Genomic DNA, 8,561 nt, shown 5'->3' on the forward strand with positions numbered 1-8,561 from the left:
AATGTGGCCTTTAACCAAATCACATGAAGCTTTCATATCAGTGAAATGTTTAGTAAAGTATGAGTCATGTCTGCAACAGTTAAAGCTCAAAATTTCAAGGCAACAAACTTCAATAAAATTTTAAGTTGGACAATTAAACTAATTATTTTAAGTTTTGTTTTTGAGTTTGCTCAACTCTGAATTTCTCTGGCACGATTGTAACGCCACTATGAATATCAGCTAATGTTGTGACCACAATTTTGAGTTAGCATTGATACGCTAATGGCTACTCTTGTAGCTGTAACAAGCAGCGCCGCTAGCATCAGTTAGCCGCTAGCATCAGTTAGCTGCTAGCTTTCGCTAATGACCAAATTTCACAACAAAGAAATAAGAGTTATCAGAACTATTGTCCCTTGTTGTGAACCCCAACTTAAAGATATAAGTAACAACAACTCACCAACTTGTTTTTGAGCAGACAACTGGCTTCCTTTGTTGTGCTAACTTACATTATTGCCCTAAATGTCAATAATTTATATTTCCAAGTTTCACAACATCACAACTATCTAAAACCAAACTTATCAGAATAATGAATACATGATAAGAACAACCACAAATAGCAGAAATCGTCAATCGTCAAATCGTCAATTTGCGGAAAATGTATCTGATGTTTATTTTTTGCTTTTAGTTTGATTTGTGACAAGGTTTATGACCTATACTGCAGCCAGCCACCAGGGGGCGATCGAGATGTTTTGGCTTTACTTTACTTTTACACTGCAAAAAAGCCAACTTGTATTTTTTGGCCTAAAACAGTGATTTAAGTTGGTAAAACTTGGAAATATAAATTATTGACATTTAGGGCAATAATGTAAGTTAGCACAACAAAGGAAGCCAGTTGTCTGCTCAAAAACAAGTTGGTGAGTTGTTGTTACTTATATCTTTAAGTTGGGGTTCACAACAAGGGACAATAGTTCTGATAACTCTTATTTCTTTGTTGTGAAATGCGGGAAAGCGGTGAAATTCTGTCATTAGCGAAAGCTAGCGGCTAACTGATGCTAGCGGCTAACTGATGCTAGCGGCTAACTGGTGCTAGCGGCTAACTGATGCTAGCGGCGCTGCTTGTTACAGCTACAAGAGTAGCCATTAGCGTATCAATGCTAACTCAAAATTGTGGTCGCAACATTAGCTGACATTTCATAGAGGCGTTACAATCGTGCCAATTCAGCACATTGCAGAAGTTAGCAGAAGTAAGGATTAAAAGTTATTTCAATGTAAAATTATAAGTTAGTACAACTTACAGTTGAGTTGACAAAAATCTGAATTCAAAGTTGAGCAAACTCAAAAACAAAACTTAAAATATTTAGTTTAATTGTCCAACTTAAAATTTTATCGAAGTTTGTTGCCTTGAAATTTTGAGTTCACCCAACTTTTCTTTTTTTGCAGTGTAGGGAGCTGTCATACCATCCATGTTCATACACAATCTATGTTAGCTGCCAGTTTTAGCTTAGCTTAGCATAATTTTTGAAGTCTGGTGTTTGGCATTTGGCTGACCTATTTTGTTGCTTCTGGAGGCAGAAGTGATCATATTTGGACGAGGGGGAACTGAGTGAGACACATATACATAATATGCAAGTCGCTGCTAACAAAGTTAGCTTCCATAGTTCGAGGTAAAGCAAAAACAAGTTCACAGCTGTTTAAATGTGTAGATGTAGTGCCATGAAACAGATTGCTACGAGTCTATCCTGATTGACAGGTCGTCATAAAAGCGACTTGTCAATCACAAGGTAGACAATTGGATTGTTATATACAAAATAATCATCATGCAATATGGAAGAAGAGTAATTAATAGCAATTGACACCATAAACACATTAGAAAAATGTTTACTGAGGTAATAAATCAATTATGATGGGGTCATTTTGTCATAGATTTGTATGCAGTTGGACTAGTGGTGGAGTCTCCCCCTACTGGCCATTAGAATAAAATGCAGGTTTAAGACATTTCCACATTGGCTTCACTTTTCAGACCCAGAGGCTAATAAGTCCACTCCATGCAAGAAAGTGAGTCATATTTTCCCAAATTTGACATTTTACAGTACTGATTAAATGGAAGAATGTAAAAACTCTAATCAGAAAGTTCACTTGAATGGGCGCCTGCTGTATTTCAATGTGGCCTTTAACCAAATCACATGAAGCTTTGAAATGTTTAGTAAAGTATGAGTCATGTCTGCAACAGTTAAAGCTCAAAATTTCAAGGCAACAAACTTCAATAAAATTTTAAGTTGGACAATTAAACTAAATATTTTAAGTTTTGTTTTTGAGTTTGCTCAACTCTGAATTTCTCTGGCACGATTGTAACGCCGCTATGAATGTTAGCTAATGTTGTGACCACAATTTTGAGTTAGCATTGATACGCTAATGGCTACTCTTGTAGCTGTAACAGGCAGCGCCGCTAGCATTAGTTAGCCGCTAGCATCAGTTAGCTGCTAGCTTTCCCTAATGACCGAATTTCCCAACAAAGAAATAAGAGTTATCAGAACTATTGTCCCTTGTTGTGAACCCCAACTTAAAGATATAAGTAACAACAACTCACCAACTTGTTTTTGAGCAGACAACTGGCTTCCTTTGTTGTGCTAACTTACATTATTGCCCTAAATGTCAATAATTTATATTTCCAAGTTTTACCAAATTAAATCACTGTTTTAGGCCAAAAAATACAAGTTGGCTTTTTTGCAGTGTATTTTATATATATTGCTGCTCAGCTGGAAGACTTCTTGTGCAGTGACAATAAAGATTATTTTATTCTATTCAGTTCCTGAGGTATAGCATTGTATGGCCAGAAAATAGTTGAACTTTTTGTCGCAGAGAAGTTGGCTTTTTGGATATAAATTGTCATCACTTTATCATATTTATCCTATTGGAAATTTTTTGTAAAATTGTGTGATAATTAGCACATTTCTGCATTGGCTTCACTTTTCAGACCCAGAGGCTAATAAGTCCACTTCATGCAAGAAAGTGAGTCATATTTTCCCAAATTTGACATTTTACAGTACTGATTAAATGGAAGAATGTAAAAAAAGTCTAATCAGAAAGTTCACTTGAACGGGGCTCTGCTGTATTTCAATGTGGCCTTTAACCAAATCACATGAAGCTTTCATATCAGTGAAATGTTTAGTAAAGTATGAGTCATGTCTGCAACAGTTAAAGCTCAAAATTTCAAGGCAACAAACTTCAATAAAATTTTAAGTTGGACAATTAAACTAAATATTTTAAGTTTTGTTTTTGAGTTTGCTCAACTCTGAATTTCTCTGGCACGATTGTAACGCCACTATGAATGTCAGCTAATGTTGCCACCACAATTTTGAGTTAGCATTGATACGCTAATGGCTACTCTTGTAGCTGTAACAAGCAGCGCCGCTAGCATCAGTTAGCCGCTAGCATCAGTTAGCCGCTAGCTTTCGCTAATGACCGAATTTCACAACAAAGAAATAAGAGTTATCAGAACTATTGTCCCTTGTTGTGAACCCCAACTTAAAGATATAAGTAACAACAACTCACCAACTTGTTTTGAGCAGACAACTGGCTTCCTTTGTTGTGCTAACTTACATTATTGCCCTAAATGTCAATAATTTATATTTCCAAGTTTTACCAAATTAAATCACTGTTTTAGGCCAAAAAATACAAGTTGGCTTTTTTGCAGTGTATTTTATATATATTGCTGCTCAGCTGGAAGAGTTCTTGTGCAATGACAATAAAGATTATTCTATTCTATTCAGTTCCTGAGGTTTAGCATTGAATGGCCAGAAAATAGTTTAACTTTTTGTCGCAAAGAAGTTGACTTTTTGGATATAAATTGTCATCACTTTATCATATTTATCCTATTGGAAATTTTTTGTAAAATTGTGTGATAATTAGCATATGAATAAAAAATTTAAGACATTTCTGCATTGGCTTCACTTTTCAGACCCAGAGGCTAATAAGTCCACTCCATGCAAGAAAGTGAGTCATATTTTCCCAAATTTGACATTTTACAGTACTGATTAAATGGAAGAATGTAAAAAGTCTAATCAGAAAGTTCACTTGAACGGGGGCCTGCTGTATTTCAATGTGGCCTTTAACCAAATCACATTTAGCTTTTTATATCAGTGAAATGTTTAGTAAAGTATGAGTCATGTCTGCAACAGTTAAACCGGAGGCTGACACCCATATCAGCAGGAATGTTGATGTCTCAGGGTCAAAAAGTCCATTAAGGAGCTGTGGAGAGAAGGAACATTCTTCACTCTATTCTGGAGCAGTGTTAGCTTTGAGAGGAATGCCTAACCTCTTTGCTAAAGGTCTCAGATGCTGCATGGCATCAGACCTTACTGTGAAAGTTTTTTCAACTGTGGCTAAGCTGCAGCGAGGCGCTGGAACAGTTGAGAGGTAGAGAGTGGAACAATCCCAAATACACTTCAGGGGCTTTCAGGCCCCGCCAAGCATGACATAGATGTGACTTCTCATCCATTTGCACCACTGTGAGCTCCTGTCAGTCCATTTCTACCATTAACCCATAAGAACCTATGGTGACACAAACATTTTAAATGTTTTAGTAATGTTCATGTATGTTTTCTCAAATACACTACCGGTCAAAAGTTTTAGAACACCCCAATTTTTCCAGTTTTTTTTTAAATTCAAGCAGTTCAAGTCAAATGAACAGCTTGAAAGGGTACAAAGGTAAGTGGTGAACTGCCAGAGGTAAATAAAAAAAGGTAAGCTTAACCAAAAAAATAATGTACATTTCAGAATTATACAAGTAGGCCTTTTTCAGGGAACAAGAAATGGGTTAACAACTTAACTCTATGGAGTCTTGGGCTATTTTGTCCATTTTTGAATTCTTTTCATGTCTTTGTAAGTCATTTTGTGTCTTTTTTTTAGTCATTTTGTGTCTTTTTTGTGTCTTTTTTTTGTCATTTTGTGTCTTTTTTTAGTCATTTTGTGTCTTTTTTTAGTCATTTTGTGTCTTTTTTTGGTCATTTTTTGCCTTTTTTTAGTCATTTTGTGTCTTTTGGTGCCTTTTTTTGGTCATTTTGTGTCTTTTTTGATCATTTTATGTCTTTTTTTTTGGTCATTTTGTTTCTTTTTTTGTCATTTTGTGTCTTTTTTTGTGATTTTGTGTCTTTTGGTGTCTTTTTTTGTCATTTTGTGTCTTTTTTTGGTCATTTTGTGTCTTTTATTTAGTCCTTCAGTCCAACATAAAATGTGATTTTGAATCTTTTTTTAACTTTCAAAACACTATCATGCTCAATAAAGAATTTTTAAATGTTGCAAATGTGCATTAATTTCAGAGTACACTGAGACATTAAACTGCATAATTTTCAATTAAATTCTGGAAAAGTTGGTGTGTTCTAAAACTTTTGACCAGTAGTGTAAGCGTGTTTTTCAGCGTTCTACAGCTACAGTAGCTTGTTGAGAAGCCATGAAATGAGGCAGTGTTATTTATATTTATTTATTATTGATTTTTTATTATTTTGTTACTTAAAACAAATCTGAAATGGAATTTGTAGTCTAACAGCACTATTAATGTCACAATTTTTATATATGATGTGGAGATGCAATGAAAAAGGCAAATTTGTGTTTTTGTAAGTCAAGTCAAGTCAAACTTTATTATAGCACATTTAAAACAACCGGGGTTGACCAAAGTGCTTTGCAGATATCACAGTAAGCAGAAAAGGTGTCTAGTTTATTCATTCAAAAATAAGAAATATCATAAACATAAATTCCATAAACGCCCAACGTAACATACACTACCGGTCAAAAGTTTTAGAACACCCCAATTTTTCCAGTTTTTTATTGAAATTCAAGCAGTTCAAGTCAAATGAACAGCTTGAAAGGGTCCAAAGGTAAGTGGTGAACTGCCAGAGGTAAATAAAAAAAGGTAAGCTTAACCAAAACTGAAAAATAATGTACATTTCAGAATTATACAAGTAGGCCTTTTTCAGGGAACAAGAAATGGGTTAACAACTTAACTCTATGGAGTCTTGGGCTATTTTGTCCATTTTTGAATCCTTTTCATGTCTTTGTAAGTCATTTTGTGTCTTTTTTTGGTCATTTTGTGTCTTTTTTTGGTCATTTTGTGTCTTTTTTTAGTCATTTTGTGTCTTTTTTTGGTCATTTTGTGTCTTTTTTTTGTCATTTTGTTTCTTTTTTTGGTCATTTTGTGTCTTTTTTTTGTCATTTTGTGTCTTTTGGTGTCTTTTTTTGTCATTTTGTGTCTTTCTTTTAGTCCTTCAGTCCAACATAAAATGTGATTTTGAATCTTTTTTTTACTTTCAAAACACTATCATGCTCAATAAAGAATTTTAAATGTTGCAAATGTGCATTCATTTCAGAGTACACTGAGACATTAAACTGCATAATTTTCAATTAAATTCTGGAAAAGTTGGTGTGTTCTAAAACTTTTGACCAGTAGTGTGTATGTCAGATCAAAGATCTTTGACATTTAGGGCAAGTATTTTTTTTTAAAAACATCATAAATGTGTTCTATGTGGTTCACTTGGTCTGTGGTATTTCCCCATAATTTTCCTTTATGGATTACTGGCTCTGGGTTCTTATGGGTTAAAACACAGACACTGAGTATCGTCTCTTATAGAATAAGTAACAATGTGGATCAGGGTTTAACAGGTAGGGCTGGTTTGCGGAGCCACACCTTAAATACAGTTGCAACATCCTGCAGACCAGGATGGACCTACCTACCTTACAGCAGCTTAGGAGTGCTCTATATACAATGCATGCCATCATGAAAGAGTGAGTTTACACAAAGAAAAGCTTACATTTTTCTGTAGTGACCACTTGTAAAGCTCCCCATGGGGCTGGCTGGGTGTGTACTGGAGCAAATCCCAGCATGCACTGGGTGGAGAAATCCAAAATCTAGATATAGTTTGTGTTTAAAGAGACACATTCTGTTGAAATCCCTATTAAGATACACAAACCTCACAGTAGTGAAAGAGCTACTGATGAAAACCACTCCGAGGCAGAGTGAGGCACATTTTCCCTACAAAACTGCTACTGACTGTAAACACCTACTGCCATGTGACTCTCATTTTCCAAAGTTTGTGTGAATGTGCCCAAAAGGCCTCACAATAAACTTCTAACAAATGTGCATTCATTGCACCAGCCATAAAAAAGGCAGTAATAATAATAAACTTGATGCACTGCATGTAGAACTTTATTACCAATGGTTTAAAGGGGAAAACTCAGCAACAAAATCAAAAAGATGTGATCAGGGCAACTAAAAATGATAGAAAAATAGATAAGAGAAAAATTAAAAATACTTTATGTGAATATTGGCATTGAAAAGTAAGCAGACAGCTTGAGATTTCATTCATTTTGGCCTCAGAATTAACAAGCAACTCCCTTACCGTATAAAAGCTGAAGCACTGCTGCCACCAAGTGCTGGTTGTAGATTAAAACTCATTTTCGAACCCATTGAAAGACATTTACTGCACCTTTTATGGGCAAAACCATGCAGCCATCATGTTGCACATCAACTTAATATTTGCAGGCGCTCTCCAAAATGAACACCATTAATCAGCAGCTTCACTTTTTTAAATATTTTGTCAATTTCTAGAGATTTTGCAAGTGTGTCAGTTTGATGGTTAGGTGGTGTTGAGCTGTATTTTTGGTGCACTAAACCTTAAAAAGGAGCAAGTTCTGCAAATCAATTGTGTGTGAATATGATCATGCTGTGAAGCATTTCTGTCCTGCAGGAATTATCACGTGTGACAGTGCTGCCATCTAGAGGCCAAGAGCAGTAATGAGCTTTCTTCAGCATAAAACCATCACTAATTTAACCCTCCTCTTATGTTGCGGGTCAAATTGACCCATTTCAAAGTAAAAAAAAAAATTCATAAAATGAAAAAAAAGAAAATGTAAAATAATAATAATAATTTAAAAAAATCTGTCATATAAAACCATTGTATTTTATATGTAGGTATTTCCAGTGAACATAAAAGAAAGATTTAACATTTTTATTTTTTTTTAATGAAAAGAGTGAATTATCCTCATTTAACCATGATCTGTGAGAGGTAAAGAACACCACTGTACTAAATATTGACTGAAATGGTTAGTTATGGAGTTATTAATTAAATATAAACACTGTTTATTGTGATTTTTTTTAGATGCTGACACTTTTGGATAATTAAACATAGCACGGATAATTGCTGTTCCTGAAAAACTAACATAAGGGGAGGGCTAAATGAATGATTCAGATTCAGTGGCGGTTCTAGACCAATTTTATTGTGGGGGCCAAGGAGGGGCCAGTGTTTAATCAGAGGGGCACATTGAAAATTGTCAAAAAATTATATTTAAGCATTCAAAACCTTTATTTTAGCTAAAAGTCTCATATTTGGAAGAACTACATTGATTGAAGCAATGAGACTTACCAACATGATCAATTATTTTTGTATGACAATGACATTTCCCATTTTTGTGCACAATTACTTTTTTATTTTTTTTGAAAGTGCAGTACAGTGAGAATGATCTTTATATTTAGTTTTTATTGCACAATTAAACTATAATACAACGTACACATCATGGGTTCCTTTTGTGTA

The sequence above is a fragment of the Centropristis striata genome, chromosome 1 (genome assembly GCF_030273125.1).
Source record: "Centropristis striata isolate RG_2023a ecotype Rhode Island chromosome 1, C.striata_1.0, whole genome shotgun sequence".
Classification (NCBI taxonomy): Eukaryota; Metazoa; Chordata; class Actinopteri; order Perciformes; family Serranidae; genus Centropristis; species Centropristis striata.